We start from the raw sequence: 15,580 nt of genomic DNA, 5'->3' as shown, positions 1-15,580 counted from the left end.
TTTCCTCAATAAAGTAATTTTTTGTAAATTTCACTATCACCGCAGTTGGTCCATTAATACCATCTTTATGAGTGGCCATCTAGGAGCCTCTGTTTTAGTTTATGGTTGAACTTTACAGGTATTGGACCCCAACCTTGCGCAAACAGGTGAGTCGGTGTATCACCAATGCAAATCAAGAATGAACCTAAAAACAAATAAGTGCCAGTTGATTCCCGGGTCTTGTTTTTATATCTCTTCATAAAGAGTACTGGCCACTGCTTATTAATGCCACAAGGGATGTTTGCATTTCTGTAAACAGTGCAAAAAAACAAAAAACAAAGAAGAGAAGAATAAAATAAAATTTAAATCGTCCCATCCCTCCGTGCTCGTGCGCAGAAGCAAACGCATACAAAAGTCACAGCTGCAAATGTAAACAGTGTTCAAACCACACATGTGAGATATCACAGCGATTGTTAGAGCGAGAGCAATAATTATAGCACAAGACCTCTGTGCTGTCTAGCATGACATGTTAGGTATCTATTTACGCCGCGTAACATCATCTTTCACATTATACAAAAAATTGGGCTAACTATACTGTTTTTTTTTTTGTTTTTTTAATTAACGAAAGTGTATTTTTCCAAGAAAAAAAACTGTTTGAAAGACCGATGCGCAAATACTGTGTGGCATAAAATATTGCAAAAACCGCCATTTTATTCTCTAGGATCTCTGCTAAAAAATATATGTTTGGGGGTTCTAAGTAATTCTCTAGCAAAAAGTGTCACTAAAACCACATCATAAAAAACGATCTGTAAATGGTGGACTCGTTTTCTGTATTCTGAAAAAAAAAAAAAAAACCTGGTTGATCACGTTGTTTTCTATCCCCCACTCCTGATTCATGTCCCTAATGGAGTTGGGGATTCTGCCGAGCAGTGTTGGCAGCTCTGCATATGCTCAGTTTTCTGAGTTTCTACACTGAGCATTTCCTCATCACATCTGAGCAGCCCATGTGACTATATAGTCACACATGTGGGCATATACACAGTGGTAAATGAGATCACTCCCTCCCTCCTCCATGCCCATGAACCAGCTAAACACTTTGGGGACGGGATATTACATCTTGATTGATGGCGGCTTCTCCTCCCTGTTATTGAAAGACACAGGCTGGACTGGCAGAAATCCACCCACACCATGTTATTGTTAAGAAAATAAAATTAGATTTCAAATACATATTTGTATGATGATTTAAAACAGTTTAGTTTGATTATGTTTACTCTGTATCCCAAAGGCTGTTTTTTTTTTTGAACATGTGACCAGTAGCAGAGGCCTAGAAGCTCCTCCTGCTTATGTTTCCCTGCAGACAGGCTGGGACAGAGCTGGGTCATGGGACAGCTGTATATTGATTAGGAAAAAGGTACTTAGATGATTTTTTTTCTTACAACAATTACAGTGACACCAGCCATATACAAAAAAAGAGAGGGCATAATGTAAATTAAACAGTGGGTGTTAAGTATCACTTTAATAGAGGGCACAGGGATGACCTCATCAATATGAAGACTTAGCATGTCCCCTTGACTTAGTTGTGTTTCCTAACCACACAAAAGAGAAGTCACCTACCTGCAGTGCAGTCAGGTAGGGGGACAGAATGTTTTTAACTGTTGGCTTGGCGTTCAGCTTTAACCAGAGCAATATTTAGAAAGAAAGTGAGGAAAAAAGTAGAAAACGTCTTTAAAATTTTGACTCAATAGAGCTCTTACGGAATGCCACCCAAACATTAAACCAAAGCATTGTCTCTGATGGTTAATATCTGCATTGCCGTGGTTATGGTGATCCTAAATGTGTGCCATGGCTGTACATCTGACTCCACTACAAGCTCTTTTCTCTTGATTACTTGGTACAGCCATTCCAGGCACCTGTCATCATATGACAGGTCAGATCAATCTGAATCAGGATGCGTTTCCAGGCTATGTCTGCACATCTCACCCACCTAACACAGATACATGAATCAGTGTAGATAATGGAAACGCTAAAATATGTGGATGACTGCTGTGCACGCTGCCCTTTAATCTTTATAGAAGCAAACAAAATGTGAAACTCCTGAGGACCTAACATTTTATGCAGTGCATTTTTTAACCTCTTGCAGACTGCCAACAGTACATTTACTGCTGGCAGGCAGCAGCCCTGGGCACCGCAAAGTACCCATATGTTGCAGTGCGCTTCCTGGTCTAGAGGCGCACGTGCGCTCCCCAGCTGCTAATTTAAGAGTTCAGCGCTTCCACCCAATCATGATATTTGTAGAGCTCACAGGTGCTCGATCCACAGTCATTTGTCTGTGAGAAGTATTCCATTAAGATGATCCGCACAATCAGTTGTCACTCTTAAAAATCATAATTTTATTAGAAAAACCACACAGTGTACAAACGCAGATAAAATTAGTTGAAGCATTTCAGCCTACAAGGCCTTAAGGCACTTTCACACTGGAGTGGGGGGCATCGGCCGTAAAGCGCAGTTAGTTTTAGCACCACTTTACCGTTCCTTTTAGCCACATTTATCCCCTGCTAGTGGCCTGAAAAAGGGTTAAAAGCACCCACAAAGCGCCGCTGCCAAACTGCTTTGCAGGAGGAGGATTTCAATGGCAGGGGCATTTGAGGAGCAGTGTATTCTCATTTAAAGTCCTGAAACCCCATTTCTTTCGCCTAATAGGGATGAAGGTTGCATGATAGGCTCATAGTTCGGTTGCAACTTGTTGTAATCTAACCCACCATGGTATATACCTGTTGGCATGTCATACCTGGGCATACCTGGTTTATACTTCAGATTTATACTCTATTTACTCTATTGCAGCATGTTTTGTGGTGTGCATTGAGGGACTGCAGGGCTGCCTTTTGCCTGCATTTCCGGGAGCTGCAATGCTCTCAGGTGCCTTTCCCATTCCCCTATTGGTCTCTCAGTTCGGGTGCGGGGATGGGGGCGGGCATTTCTTCAGTGCATTGGTGCCATGCACACGCCCTGTACATCCGACGCCTGACAGCGTTGGTGAGCCAGGCTGAGCTACGTCATCTTGGCTGACCAATAGGGAGTATCGTCTGGTTTCAAATGAGCGGTGGCAGCCACCTTGATCTGGACATCTCTTCCCCATGTCATGCCAGTGTGACACTGGTTGGGTCAGATGGATAACACCAGGAAAACTCACTTTGGTCATCGGCTGTAGGCTATCCTTGCTATCAACACACCTCATTCACTGGGCTTCACTGTTTTCTAAGGTAACTACTTTACCACATCACTTCACTGACTTGTCTGTACTTTCAGCACTAGCCTACTTACCTCTCTTGGTATGTCTTCATACATACATGCCAATGTTTTACTCTTTCACTTATTTTCCACTTGGGTTGTGATCTTTATTGACGTTTAACCCACTTGGGCCTTAATTTTACTCATGATTTAATTTAGATTGGAGCCCCCGTTCTCATCTGCCATTTGGAGACACTCATCTGAGAATCACTCAATGTTCTCTGTTCTCCTACTGGCCCCAACTCAGCTCCCGGTTGTAGACATCCACAGCAGCCCATGCACTCCAGCTTACATACCCTCACAGGCTGTAAATGAGTACGTTATTTAGAGATGGACATCTTTATCTCGATTTTACTGTCTCCCATTTTTGGGTTTTAATGCCAAAACTTAGATGCTATGCCTATGTCCGTCTGCAGATTTAATCTATTACGCTACTGCCTCTGAAAATTGGCAACCATGCCATGAAACGCGCCAGTCTTACACAGATGTAATGTGTTTCATTCTCAGGACCAAACTTTGGGTTTAAAGATTCCATTTGTGAGAGGATTTTCTAACAATGCCATGAATAGTTGTTAAATGTTTATGTTTTTTTGCATTTACATATATGTTTACTATTTTGTATGTACTTTATAATGCCTGCTCTGCTGTGTGTTTTTGACAAATAAACACATCCATATTACACTGTTTTATCATTGAGTTCTCTCATGCATACCTCATTTAAAGTCCCAACCTTTTTTCTATATGTACCCAATTAGGGATGGAGATGTATGCTCACATATTTCTCATGTAAAGTCCCGAAAACCCCTTTCTTTCAAGGAGCAGTGTATTCACCAGTCCCACGCACGTGGGTCTGCAATTACCTGTGTATTGTCTTGCTGAGTATTAGTGTTAGGTAAATTGGACAGGGTATAATCCCCAATCCTCATTAAATTAGTAGGTACGATGCCTGGCAGGTGTGGAGATGTGACTTGTTGTACATCATGCGGCATGTATGCGTTCCTTGATCATCCGATCGAGGGCAAACACTGCTGTGCAAAATGTAAGCACATTGTTTCCCTGGAAGCCCAGGTTCTGAATCTGGGGAAGCAACTGTCAGCACTGAGAAGACTCTCCATACTAAAGGAGAGCTGGAAACGTACCCAGCAGGGGCCAGCACAGAGGTGGGTGGAGACAAAGAGGTTCAGGCACTAGAAAAGAGTAGATGGGTGACAGTCAGGAAGGATAGAGGGGGAAGTGCCAGGAAGGCCAATCCTGGGCTTGAACATCCCAATAAGTATGCTCCATTGGGTGACGTTGGTGAAATCAGTCAGGGATCAGCACTGCTGGAGCTGAGGGACTCCCCTAGCTGCCAGGGGAAGAACTCCTCCAGTGAGAGTGGGGGGGGGAAGTGAAGGGAAAGGAAAGACAGATTCTGGTGGTAGGGGACTCAATTCTTAGAAGGACAGAGAGGGCAATATGTCACAAAGACCTGAAGCACCAAACTGTATGCTGTCTACCGTGTGCTCTGGTTAGACACATCATGGATCTGGTGGACAGATTATTGGGAGGGGCTGGGGAAGAAGACCCAGCTGTCATGGTGCACATTGGCACCAATATCAAAGTCAGAGGCAGATGGAGTGTCCTAAAGAACGGATTTAGGGACTTAGTTTACTTAACTAAGTTAAGTCCTTAAAAGGACCTCCAAGGTAGTATTCTCGAGAAAACTACCAGTACCTCCAGCCACACCAGAAAGGCAGAAGGAGATTATGGAAGTAAACAAGTGGCTGAGGAATTGGTGTAGTAAGGAGGGGGCAAAGACTGGGCCCACTTCTCAATTGTTCACCAGTACTATAGAAGGGAAGGACTACACCTAAATGAGGAAGGTGCAGATCAGCGGTATCTGATCTGAGAGGTAGAGATAGTCAGTGCAGAACATAGTCCAGAAGGTAGTATTGGAAGCATTGGTTGTAGGGTGACTAAAGCGCATAAACTCAAGGTAATTATAGGAACAAGGTGTTTTTTCATAGGATGCATTAAGGTGGAAAAAAAAACCACAAAGGTTTACAACCCCCTTAATGTGGAAAAATGTAAAAAATGCATTTGGGTGGCAAAAATATGAATGCAATCTACACACTGGCCGAAGAACCTCTGGGGGAATTTAGGATGCAAAAGGACCTGGGGGTCCTAGAAGATGCTAGGCTAAGCAATGGCATGCAATGCCAAGCTGCTGCTAACAAAGCAAACAGAATATTGTCATGTATTAAAAATGGCATCAACTCCAAAGATAAAATGATAATTCTCCTGCTCTACAAGACTCTGGTCCGGCTGCACCTAGAGTATGCTGTCCAGTTCTGGGCACTGGTCCTCAGGAAGGATGTGCTGGAACTGGAGAGAGTACAAAGAAGGGCAACAAAGCTAATAAAGGGTCTGGAGGATTTTAGTTATGAGGAAAGGTTGCGAGCACTGAACGTATTCTCTCTGGAGAAGACGCTTGAGAGGGGATTTACAAATACCATATTGGTGACCCCACAATAGGTATAAAACTTTTTTGTGGAAGGGAGTTTAACAAGACACGTGGCCACTCATTAAAATTAGAAGAAAAGAGGTTTAGCCTTAAGCTATGTAGAGGGTTCTTTACTGTAAGAGCGCGCGAGGATGTGGAATTCTCTTCCACAGGCATTGGTATCAGCGGGGAGCATCGAGAGCTTAAAAAAATTATTAGATAAGCACCTGAACAACCACAACATACAGGGATATACAAATGTAATACTGACATATAATCACATACATAGGTTGGATTTGATGGATTTGTGTCTTTTTTCAACTTCACCTACTATCTAATGCCCCAAAGATACTGGTTGCAGGACTTTTTAACTCGTCATGCAAATGCAACGCTCCAGTGTGGAAGCACTCGGGCTCTCACACTGGGGCTGCAGGGGAGGCATTTTTCAGGCGCTTTACAGACACTATTTTTAGCCCTTTAGCGCCTGAAAAATGCCTCAGTGTGAAAGTAGCCTAAGTCATAACAACATTCAGATACAGAACATTGAAATAAATTTACCACCAAATACCACAGGCTCCACCCATCAATAACCATAATTGCAAATCAACAGGAGAGAAAGAAGCTATAACGACTGCAGGGTGGTTCCAGGTATGTGTGCTCCCCCGTTGACCTGTGCTGTGATTGGACACAGCACAAGTTTGACAGCAGGTTACAGCCAATCATTTTGGCTGACCCCCAGCAGTACATTTACTGCTGGCAGAAAGCAGCCCGAGCACCGCAAAGTACCCATATGTCGCAGCATACTTCCTGGTTTAGAGGCACACATATGAAACACGAATTTGACAGCAGGTTACAGCCAATCATTTTGGCCATCCCCAGCAGTACATTTACTGCTGGCGAAAAGCAGCCCTGGGCACCGCAAAAACCCATATTTCGTAGCGTACTTCCCAGTTTAGAGTCAAATATGTTTTATTTAATTTTAACAGTATACAATTGCATATATAACATTCAGATGTCAACATTAAGGGTGAACAAAACATATAGCACATTTCCATAGTATAGAGTGTATCAATGTCAATAAAGGTTACTAACATCTCATCTTCAAACAAAAACAAATGATGATATTCTGGTACTTCCCAGTTTAGATGCACATGGCTATAGCTGGCTTAGCTGTGATTGGACACAGCATGAGTTTTTCAGCAGGTTACAGACAATAATTTTGGCTGTATACCTGCTGATCGGCTGTGGCCAATGACAGCACAGAGATCTGTGTGTTGGTAAACAACACACAGATCTGGCTGGATGTTCCCCTGCTTTCAGTTACCAGTTCAGAACTGAAAGCAAGGACAGACCCAGCCAGATGATCTGACAGAAAAAGCAGCACACATACATTTGCATACACTTGTTAGTCAGTTAACTCCTCCTGATCACTCCTGTCACCCAGCCAATGCCATAAGTAGTGTGCATGTACAGTATTATTACTGATCACTGTGTTAGTGTTACTAATGACGTCAGTGAGTCAGTTAATGTCCCTCCAAGCCAGTGTCAGTACCAGATTGTCCATCACATTATCACAGTCACACTATAAGTCAGTGATCACCACCATTACTAGTATATGGATCAGTATCTAGATCACAATGAGAACTATCATAGTGTCCCCAAAATGTAGTTTGGTATTTATCAAAGACATGTTGGAACACATGAGGAACTTGACCTCAACCTGATAGAACACCTTTGGGGTGAATTAGAGTGGAGACTGCGAGCCAGGCTTTATCATCCACATCAGTTCCTGACCTCACACATGTGTTTCTGGAAGAATGGTCAAAAATTCCCATAGACACACTCCTAAAATTTGTGGACAGCCTTCTCAGAAGAGTTGAAGCTGTTATACAGTTAGGGCCATAAATATTTGGACAGTGACACAATTTTCGCAAGTTGGGCTCTGCATGCCACCGCATTGGATTTGAAATGAAACCTCTACAACAGAATTCAAGTGCAGATTGTAACGTTTAATTTGAAGGGTTGAACAAAAATACCTGATAGAAAATGTAGGAATTGTACACATTTCTTTACAAACACTCCACATTTTAGGAGCTCAAAAGTAATTGGACAAATAAACATAACCCAAACAAAATATTTATTTATTCAATATTTTGTTGCAAATCCTTTGGAGGCAATCACTGCCTTAAGTCTGGAACCCATGGACATCACCAAACGCTGGGTTTCCTCCTTCTTAATGCTTTGCCAGGCCTTTCCAGCCACAGCCTTCAGGTCTTGCTTGTTTGTGGGTCTTAAGTCTGGATTTGAGCAAGTGAAATGCATGCTCAATTGGGTTAAGATCTGGTGATTGACTTGGCCATTGCAGAATGTTCCACTTTTTTGCACTCATGAACTCCTGGGTAGCTTTGGCTGTATGCTTGGGGTCATTGTCCATCTGTACTATGAAGCGCCATCCGATCAACTTTGCACCATTTGGCTGAATCTGGGCTGAAAGTATATCTCGGTACACTTCAGAATTCATCCGGCTACTCGTCTGCTGTTATGTCATCAATAAACACAAGTGACCCAGTGCCATTGAAAGCCATGCATGCCCATGCCATCACGTTGCCTCCACCATGTTTTACAGAGGATGTGGTGTGCCTTGGATCATGTGCCGTTCCCTTTCTTCTCCAAACTTTTTTCTTCCCATCATTCTAGTACAGGTTGATCTTTGTCTCATCTGTCCATAGAATACTTTTCCAGAACTGAGCTGGCTTCTTGAGGTGTTTTTGGGCAAATTTAACTCTGGCCTGTCTATTTTTGGAATTGATGAATGGTTTGCATCTACATGTGAACCCTTTGTATTTACTTTCATGGAGTCTTCTCTTTACTGTTGACTTAGAGACAGATACACCTACTTCCCTGAGAGTGTTCTGGACTTCAGTTGATGTTGTGAACGGGTTCTTCTTCACCAAAGAAAGTATGCGGCGATCATCCACCACTGTTGTCTTCCGTGGACGCCCAGCCCTTTTTGAGTTCCCAAGCTCACCAGTGAATTCCTTTTTTCTCAGAATGTACCCGACTGTTGATTTTGCTACTCCAAGCATGTCTGCTATCTCTCTGATGGATTTTTTCTTTTTTTTCAGCCTCAGGATGTTCTGCTTCACCTCAATTGAGAGTTCCTTTGACCGCATGTTGTCTGGTCACAGCAACAGCTTCCAAATGCAAAACCACACACCTGGAATCAACCCCAGACCTTTTAACTACTTCATTGATTACAGGTTAACGAGGGAGACGCCTTCAGAGTTAATTGCAGCCCTTAGAGTCCATTGTCCAATTACTTTTGGTCCCTTGAAAAAGAGGAGGCTATGCATTACAGAGCTATGATTCCTAAACCCTTTCTCCGATTTGGATGTGGAAACTCTCATATTGCAGCTGGGAGTGTGCACTTTCAGCCCATATTATATATATAATTGTATTTCTGAACATGTTTTTGTAAACAGCTAAAATAACAAAACTTGTGTCACTGTCCAAATATTTATGGCCCTAACTGTAGCTGGAAAGGGTGGGCCAACTCAATATTGAACTCTACAGACTAAGACTGGGATGCCATTAAAATTCATGTACGTGTAAAGTCAGGTGTCCCAATATTTCTGACAATATAGTGTAGAAGGCACAATGCAAATTAAAAACAGTGTGTGCTTAGTATCACTTTAAGGAAAGTAACTGCTGCACTACAGAACCTGTTGGGATGGATTATTAATGATTATGCAGATGCAAAGCAGTATTTTATTTTTATTTTTTTACCTAGAGAAGCTTATAAATAATTATAGTGGCTTCCTTAATTCAATTTTAATTCCTAGCTTTGTTCCTAACTCCTGTAATCCTCTAGTTTGACTTCAACAAAAATATAAAGCCTAAACAAAACAGAACATATACACAGAGGCTTGAGTCTAGTACAGAAAACTAAAAATATTAACCCTTTCATTCACTACCGAGAGTCACAAAATGCATCCAATGTTGGAGCCCACTCTCAGCACAGAAACATCACCTTGCTCTCAGGAAAGCCATGCTCAAGACCAGTCTCAAAGGAATGCACATCTTCAAAAGAAATGCCCATGCTCAAAGGAATGAACATGAGCGCAGAAGGGTCTGTAGAACTGTGCACAGTATTAGGACCCTGCACGCATCCACATGAGCACGTGCGTGTGATCATTAGCATTTTGAACGTGCTCATTTGTGCTCGCTTGCTTGTTCAATGTCCTTTGGAGACCAGTGGCCTATTTAAAGCCTTACATGACTCAGGTTCATTTTTGTGTGGTCGTCCAGTCCTTCAGCGTGTGGCCTGATCCTGTGTTCATCTATATCTTGACCTGGCTTGCTGTTCCAGCTTGTTCCTGAATTTATATTGCTGGCACTGGCTTGTGACCTGACGCTGCGTCTTGCCTGCTGTTCTGGTACTACTACTTCTTGCCTAATGCGGACCTTGGCCTGGGCCTGACTCTGCACTCCTGCTGCCTTTTTGTTTCTGGCCACTGCCCTTCCAACTACCAAGCTGAGATCCAGAGTCTGCCTGTTGTCAACTGGTCTACTTCAGCTCCACATCTGCCATCAAGATATTCTGAACCAGATCTAATACAGGCACCTGTGCCACTCTGTGTCCTGCTATACCCTGTCATCATCCCCAGGGGAAACAGGACAAGAGGTATAAGGGCAGCCATCTTGTCAACTCAGCCTCGACCAGGTATGTGACACCTGCCTAGGAATGCGTATGTGCGGCATATGGGTGTTAAAGCTTACCCTTTTGCTGTTGCACATACTGTATGTATTAAATGGGCGGCAGCAGGATAATCCAGCACTATCCTCCGCAGTACAGCTCTCCAACCAGAAGAAGTCCTCAGACTTCCAGATTGAATGGAATCCCAGAGTCTCACAAACCGCAAGATCAAGGACATACTGTGAGTGCAATGAGTCAAGTGTGTAATAAAATTTTTTAAAAAAAGAGCGGTGATGACAACCATGTCAGCATAGCTCTGTGCATCATTGAAGATCCCCCAGCCTGAAGAAGAGGCATTAGGAAGAAGACCCTGCAGCATAAAAAAAAGCATGAATTACAGCATGGGGGGGCCTAGTTTGCACTGTAAAGATGCAGATTCTGGGGCTGAAATTTTTTTTCCTTATTATTGGTCTGGGAACAAGCATAAAATACGAGGGGTTAAGGCTTCTTAGGCTTTACTGGCTGCATGCATAGCAATTAGGGCTATGATATGTCTCTGATCACAGATTCAGATTTTTGTTTTGTATAAAAGTGACAGCCGATAGTTAGGAAGGCATCTGTTTAGCTATGCATGTTCCCTAACGTAGCAGGTAGATATACAGGTATGTCTGCTTTCTGTCTTTGTAACTTTAAAAAACATTTTCTGTTTTCTCCCCTCCCCATCTCATATTTCCCTTATACAAGGTTCCAGGCAGAATATTAAAGCCTTGTGCTCTATAAAAACAATGAGCTTTTATGTAACGGGAACCTGTTAGGACATACATTTGAGGAGCAATGTGGCATCTCGAACTCTTATCTATTTAGAAGAGCAAAGCCCATGGCCAGTGTCAATTAAGAGAAAGGAAGGATCAATTGTTTCTTTAATCATGTAGAGTATGTAATTGTAAATTGTAAGTTGATCCAACATATTTTATGCTCTTCTAGCAACCAAGCGCCACAACCCTATCTCTGAACAGATGGTCACTAGACCATGTTTGGTCACTAGAGTGGTCACTAAATGGATGCTGTTTGGCGATCACATTGATTTCTGCTAGCTCTCTGCCAAAACAATATTACAAGTTTATCTTTTTCCTGCTGGTCTTTCTTTACACACATCAGTCAGCCTTGTGGAAAGGGATGTGTGTTGTGTTCCTTTTAGATCCTCAATAAAGTGACTGGTGCATCTTCCAATCTCTTCATTAACCTTGGCTATGGGTTTTGACCCCATAAATCAGTGATTCTCAACCAGGGTTCCTCCAGCGTTTGCTAGGGGGTTCCTTCAGCATTGGCCAATTTCTGCCTCTAAGGCCGCGTACACACGGGCGGACTGTTCGCCCAACTTTGTCCGCTGAACAGTGTTTCAGCGGACAGTCCGCTCGTGTGTGGGCTTCAGCGGACAGTCTGACGAACAAAGTTTTTCGGAATTCCCGTAAGACAGTCCGCTGAAACTTGGTTTGAGCGGACAGTCCGCTCGTGTGTAGGCTTGTTCGTCAAACTAAGTTCCGCGCATGCTCAGAAAGGATTTACACGCCGAAGGTTGCATTGCAGTGTATAGGACGTCGTTTTTCTAGTCCCGTCGTACGTGCCGTTCACGTCATCGCGCACGCTTTCAGCGGACTGTTCGTTCATCGTGTGTGGTCAAGTCCGCTCATGCAAATTTTGAGCGGACTGTTTGTCGGATTGTTTGACAAACTAAGTTGGGCGAACAGTCTGCCCGTGTGTACGCGGCCTCAGATAAGTTCCCACTGATACCATTGATCTTTTTAGCTATCTGTAAGGAGGTACTTCTTCACAATGACCACAAGTGTAAAGACAAATCTTTCCACTGACCATCACACTAATGTATCATGAGTTGTAGATTTCAAATTTTAAGCAGGGGTTCCCTGAGACCGGAGAACTATTCCAAGGGTTCCTCTTCCAAGGGTTCCTCTGTGTTGAAAAGGTTGAGAAAGTCTGCCATAAATACACATGGGAAGTCCTCAGATCCCAATCCCCTAAATCATCTACTGAGCAGCCCGTTATCTGCATCTTCCAAGAACACAGCCTGTGCCAGCAAAAATCCTTCACCTCCCTATGATAGAATTATGGAAGGTGCCACTATCAACTTTGTTTAAAAGATGTGGTCTCCAATGCTGTCATCCTCACCCTTTCTTTACTACTTGTTGACTGTCACAGACCATGGACAAAGAGGAAAGTCTTGTCTTCACTGGTTGCATTCAATTTTTAGGTCAATGACACTAAGTCGTGTGTCGAGAACCACAACCCTGAAGTATGCACCTTTAAAATCTGCTGACAACCCCAATATTTTCATCATGGCAGTTTCTTTTGATTAAGTTATTTAAATGCAGTAATGTAACCGTGAAAGGTTTTCTGCTTAGGCCATGCAGATCCCAAAGCGATATAACATTTTATGGCCTGCGGCTTTTACCTGAAACACAATTGATTGTAGTTGGTTAGCTCTTTGAAGCAGATAACTCCCTGTGGTCTATCTCTTCACAAGGATTAGGGCGACCTCGGTTGCTCATTTAAAAAATGGCTCTGTCAGCTTTTTAAAAATTTCATGAGGCAACTGAGGCAGACTTAACAGCAAGCAGTGAACGCAATGCATAAGCTAGTAATTTTTCTTATGACTATTACATTTACACTATTTCATGGTTTCCAAATCAAATACTTCATGTGTTATCCAATACACATCTTATATTGGCAGCACTCTATGCACTATAGAGACAACATAGTGTTATTTTAAAGCAAATATGTTTTTTTTTTATCCCATTCGGCAAGTATTAACATATTAGATAACCACAGCCTGTACTGTATATGAAAGCAAATTGAAGTAAGTAGGCCATACATGGAGGAGGAGGGTGATGGTTTGAAAATTAACCGACAGACCCCCAGATGATCTTCCCTTCACAGATAAAAGGAAACCGTTTTTGCTCATATATCTATATATGCAGTATACTGTGACAGAGTGAGTGAAAATTGAGGAGAATATGGCACAGGATTCACACGGAGGGTTAATGCAAGATTCCAGACTTGTTTCTGAACGGAGAAAGCTGTCTTTGGTTTTCTTCAGATTCTCTAGTTCTGGATCTGAACATTCAATCCAGTGTCTGGATTCTACCAGGTGCCTTCAGCCCATCTGAGTACATAGTCTTTATTTATTGACTCGCTCTATGTTCAGGATCCTGACTTTTTAACCATTTTCTCACCACCCCAGGCAACACAGCTTTGCCTGTTGGAAATACCTTAGCACAACAATCGTGTATTTTTCCATTGTACAACCGAAAGCACTGAAAATCTGTTGGCTTAAAGGAATTGTAAAGTCTCATGGTTTTTCAGCTTAATGCATTCTATGCATTAAACTGAAAAACCTTTTGTGTTGAACCAGATTGTTCTAGTGACTAGTTTGAGCCCAGCAGCTCCAGCCACTGCTTTGGATCCTCATTGGTTCCTGCTGCTGTCAATCAAATCCAGTGACACAGGAGCGGGGATGAGTCCTGCTGGCTGTGTCAATGGACATAGCAGCAGAACTCGGGAGCAAGCCCGCACGAGTGCCCCCATGGAAAGTGGCGCTTGTGGTGGCACTCGAAGAGGAGGAGCCAGGAGCGCCTCCGGGGATCCCAGAAGAGGAGGATCGGGGCCGCTCTGTGCAAAACCCCTGCACAGAGCAGGTATCGTATTTTCCGGCGTATAAGACGACTTTTTACACTTAAAAAAACTGGCCAAAAAGCATGGGTCCGTCTTATATGCTGGGTCAGCTGTTCGGATGCCTACTAGATGTGTGGTAATACTGTATGCAGCTTCGGCTACATACAGTATATACCGCTGAGCCAATCCCAGTGAGCGATGTACTCAAATTAATACAGAGCCTGTTCAGATTGTAGTAACAACTTCTGCCAATCTGAGCAGGCTACATACAGTAGCCTGCTCGGATTGGCTTTGGAGTCAGAGGCTTGCAGGCTGATGTTACAGCCTCTGCCAATCCAAGCAGGCTTTGTATTCATTAATAGAGTACGTTGTTCACCATGACTGCCTCCAGCAAGAAGGAAGGAGGATATGAAGCGTCGGAAGGGGGGGGGGGGAGTCATATTATACGGTGAGTACAGGCAAAAAAAATCTTAAAAACCTGTAAAATTAGGGGGTCGTCTTATACGCCCAGTTGCCTTATACACCAGGAAATACAGTGGGGATCGAAAGTTTGGGCACCCCAGGTAAAAATGTGTATTAATGTGCATAACGAAGCCAAGGAAAGATGGAAAAATCTCCAAATGGCATCAAATTACAGATTAGACATTCTTATAATATGTCAAAAAAAGTTAGATTTTATTTCCATCATTTACACTTTCAAAATTACAGAAAACAAAAAAATGGCGCCTGCAAAAGTTTGGGCACCCTGCAGAATTTATAGCATGCACTGCCCACTTTGCAAAGCTGAGAACTGCCAGTGTCATGGATTGTTCTCAATCATCGTCTGGGAAGACCAGGTGATGTCAATCTCAAAGGTTTTAAATAGCCAGACTCATCTGACCTTGCCCCAAAAATCAGCACCATGGGTTCTTCTAAACAGTTGTCTAGAAAACTGAAACTGAAAATAGTCGACGCTCACAAAGCTGGAGAAGGCTATAAGAAGATAGCAAAGCGTTTTCAGATGTCAATATCCTCTGTTCGGAATGTAATTAAGAAATGGCAGTCATCAGGAACAGTGGAAAGCAAGATCTGGAAGACCAAGAAAAATATCAGACAGAACAGCTCACAGGATTGTGAGAAAAGCAATTCAAAACCCATGTTTGACTGCACGATCCCTCCAGAAAGACCTGGCAGACACTGGAGTTGTGGTACACTATTCCACTATAAAGAGATACTTGTACAAATATGGTCTTCATGGAAGAGTCATCAGAAGAAAACCTCTTCTACGTCCTCACCACAAAAATCAGCGTTTGAACTTTGCAAATGAACATATAGACAAGCCTGAGGCATTTTGGAAACAAGTTCTGTGGACCGATGAGGTTAAAATAGAACTTTTTGGCCGGAACGAGCAAAGGTACGTTTGGAGAAGAAAGGGCACAGAATTTAATGAAAAGAACCTCTGTCCAACT

At 42.8% G+C, this 15,580-nt stretch overlaps 1 protein-coding gene across 1 annotated transcript in view; it reads right to left on the bottom strand.

Annotated features, from left to right (window-relative positions):
* CWF19L2 (CWF19 like cell cycle control factor 2) overlaps nucleotides 1–15,580 on the bottom strand; it is a 339,825-nt gene that overhangs the window by 98,809 nt on the left and 225,436 nt on the right. The window lies entirely within an intron of this gene.

Source organism: Lithobates pipiens, unplaced genomic scaffold (genome assembly GCF_037356315.1).
Source record: "Lithobates pipiens isolate NorthernLeopardFrog02 unplaced genomic scaffold, aLitPip1_a1.2 Scaffold_16, whole genome shotgun sequence".
In the NCBI taxonomy this organism is placed as follows: domain Eukaryota; kingdom Metazoa; phylum Chordata; class Amphibia; order Anura; family Ranidae; genus Lithobates; species Lithobates pipiens.
This window is presented reverse-complemented; position numbering and strand designations above follow the sequence as displayed.